This window comes from Mastomys coucha, chromosome X, assembly GCF_008632895.1.
Source record: "Mastomys coucha isolate ucsf_1 chromosome X, UCSF_Mcou_1, whole genome shotgun sequence".
Classification (NCBI taxonomy): domain Eukaryota; kingdom Metazoa; phylum Chordata; class Mammalia; order Rodentia; family Muridae; genus Mastomys; species Mastomys coucha.
The window spans coordinates 130,260,011-130,263,806 of NC_045030.1; positions in this window are offsets into that span (position 1 = coordinate 130,260,011).

Here is a 3,796-nt window from a genome sequence, read left to right on the forward strand (position 1 = left end):
GTAAGATGTAGGGAATAGGAGTAAGTAAGAAGAAAGTAGAAAGATGTAACTAGTAAGATGTAAGAAGATATGGAAGAGTATAAAAGAAGCTAGCTAGAGAAGAAGTAAAAATGAAGGTTCCTGATTAAACTGCATGGAGAAGAGCTCGTTGTTTGCCTCCTTATTTCCACTGGATGGAAGAAGGTGGCCGACACGCTAGACCTTCCATGGTGTATTCCTTCAGTCATTTCAAACACTGCAGGCCTTCTCTCGTCTGCTTGCCCACTCTATTTACATCTCCCACACTTAAACCAGAATACATCAGGTTTGCTTAGCCATCCTTTTTTCCCCAAAGATTTATTTATTTATTTTATGTAAACGAGTACACTGTAGCTGTACAGATAGTTGTGAGCCTTCATCTGGTTGTTGGGAATTGACTTTTAGGACCTCTGCTCTCTCCTGTCAACCCCGCTAGCTCCTGTCAGCCTTGCTCGCTCCGGCCCAAAGATTTATTTGTTATTATAAATAAGTACACTGTAGCTGTCTTCAGACACTCCAGAAGAGGGTGTCAGATCTCATTACAGGTGGTTGTGAGCCACCACGTGGTTGCTGGGATTTGAACTCAGGACCTTTGGAAGAGCAGTCGGTGCTCTTACCTGCTGAGCCATCTCTCCAGCCCCATTTAATATTTTTTTAACTAAGTCTTGCACTGACTTATTATTATTTAATGTCTCAGTCTTATTTTGTGCTGTTTTGGGAAACTTCCATTTGAAAATCTACTTTGTTACAGAAGCACATATCTTCAATGTCTCCAAACAAAAAGTTTTAAAGTTAATTAATGTTTGCACTCAAAGGTGCAACCTAACAGGGAGGGCCTGAAAAAGAAATGAGAGGAGGCTATTAAATATTTTTAGTAATATGTTACCTTTTTCTTGTGAAGAACATGACAATGTGCTCTTTAATTTAGTAAGTATTTTTAAGACGTAGAGATACATTGTTGTAGCTAACCAAGTCTTAATCAAAATTTCTAAAATTTTTGTGTTCTCCATACCTATCAGAAGTTTTCCAACTTGTTTGAATTATGGTTTCCCCCTTCTCTTCCCAATCTCTTACAAAAAAAAGAAAAAAATGGGATCTGCTAGTGAACTGAGCAGAAATATATTATATGCTGTCTGAGCTATGTAACTTGATAATTGGATACTTGATCATTTGTTTTATTATATATTCAATAATATGATGATATGTAGTCATGTTAGTTCAACAATATATTTATACTGTCTGGGAGTGTGTGGTTACAGTTCTGTGGGAGAAATAGTTTGTCAGTGTTCACCAGCTTATAAAAACTTAGTGCGAGAGCTTTAGCATGTAAATAAATGATGAAACGCATTTGTCATTGAGGTCACTTTGCTTAAAATTAACTTAATTTGTAGAAAACAATGGATTCAGTTACTATCATTTCAATTTATGGACAAATTTATTAGGGTTACCAAATGCTTTTTTTATTAAAAATTGCTCTTTAAAGGTCTAGATAATTGTGAATCAATTGAATATTGGGTAACAAGGAAAACAGTTTGTAATAGATGATGACCTTGATTTTCAATTCAGTTCCATCAGTCACATGTAGCTCTGTGCAGTTTCCAATCCAGTTTTCCCATTTTTTAAGTTCACTACATGCCTGTATATATTTTGAAATTAATTTGAAGTTGAGTATTTGGCACATGCTGGCTTAATAAATTTTAATTTTCAATAATCTGAAGAAAAAGAAAGGAATGTAAACCAGGCAGTGGTGACACACGCCTTTAATCCCAGCACTTGGGAGGCAGAGGCAGGTGGATTTCTGAGTTTGAGGCCAGCCTGGTCTACAGAGTGAGTTCCAGGAAACAGAGAAACCCTGCCTGGAAAAAAAAAGAATGTAAGACCTGGTTGATATGGTTCTTCCTTTTCACTGATGTGGGGCTACTGAAAGAGTAGGCATAAAAGGAATTAGAGAATTAGTATTACTATATTCTCCTCCATATATATATATATATGTATATATATATGAATATATATATATAAGTATCTCTACATACACACACATACACACACATACACACACACACATGCTCAGCATTCTCTGAGGAACGGAATATATATACAAAAACATAGGTGATTTATTAAATTGGCTTATATGAAATTGTCTGGCTAGTCCAACAGTGGCTCTCTTCACATTGGAGAGCCTGATAACCTGATAGCTGCTCACACCACAAGGTTGGATACCACAGCAGTCCAAGCGTGGTGCTAAAAGCCTAGAAGATTCATACAGAGATAGTGCCACTCAGTCCATGTTGGAAGAAGCCAGGTTCCAATGTCCAATAAAGGACAGCTGGCAGAAGCATTTTAGATACATTCACTAAGGAGGAGTGAAGGCAGGCAGGCAAAGCAGCCCTGATCTTCCCTCAGACCTCCTTATATCAGAGCCAACTCAGGATGGTGCTGCTCATTCTCTGGGTGGGTGTTCCTCCTGCCAGTTAATCCTCCTTGCAAATACCCATACACGTTTGCTTACAGGCTTGCCTTTGCTTCTTTGATTCCATAGGCAATCACTTTGACCATGTTAACCATCATAAGACAGCCCTCATTTTCAAATCTTAAAAAATTATTTAAAACCTCACAATACATCCAGGCAGTGGAGGTACACACCTTAATCACAGAATCTGGGAAGCAGACACAGGCAGTTATCTGAGCTCAAGGCCAACCTGGTGTACAGAATAAGTCCCAGGACACCTAGGACTACACAAAGAAACCCTGACTCAAAAGACAAAACCAAACATCCAAAAACCCGAGAGCACCAATTAAATATGATATATCATTTTAGTATAGGCAAAGAATCTCAGAGCATTTGTGGCTTCCTTAAATTTACAGTGCTAGCAGTTGCTAAGATTCAAGATCAGATACTAAGTATGCTTCAGAGTTATTGAAGCACATGGATTACCTCTGAGCATTGTGAAATAAAGTTAAGTTCTATCTGCCTCTGCCTTAGGGAACATCATTACCAAAAACCAAGTTGGAGAGGAAAGGGCTTAGTTACCTCATATTTTCACATTACTGTTCATTATTGAAGCAACTCAGGACAGGAACTCAAACGGGGCAGAAATCTGAGACAGAGGTTGATGCTGTTTACTTGCTTTCTCCCCTTGGCTTGCTCAGCTTGCTTTCTTAGAGAACCCAGGACAAACTCTTTCAGGTATGGCCCTACTCACCATGGACTGGGCCCTAACACATAAATCACTAATTAAGAAAATGCCCTTGTTGGGCAGTAGTGAAGCATGCCTTTAATCCCAGGACTCAGGAGACACAGGCAGGTGGATACCTGTGAGTTCAAGGCCACCCTGATCTACAGAGAAAGAGAGTTCCATGACAGCCTTTTTAGTTTCTTGTTTAGTATCACATTAGCTTCCTCCATTGCTGACGACCTTTGGACTGCAAATGCCCCAGGAGTATACCTAGGAACTTGTCCATGAGAATTTAAGTATTCCTTTATTTGGCTTCTCGTTTGCCACTAAGATCTCCTCTTTGAATAGAGATCACTTTCACAAAACTATAGCCTTTCAACTCACATTTGTATTCTTGGGGAAAATGACAGTGACCCTAAAGGAGGAGTAACCCATGATTGTATAGCTATTTATCAACAAGGACAAAACACAAACTTGCTAATATATCTTGCACTGACTGAGCATCAATTCCTTTTGTGAAATATCCCATTGATCAAGATACTCAGATGAAGAGTACTTAGCCCCTAACCCTTTAAGCTGAGATCTTCTGAATGAGAAATATG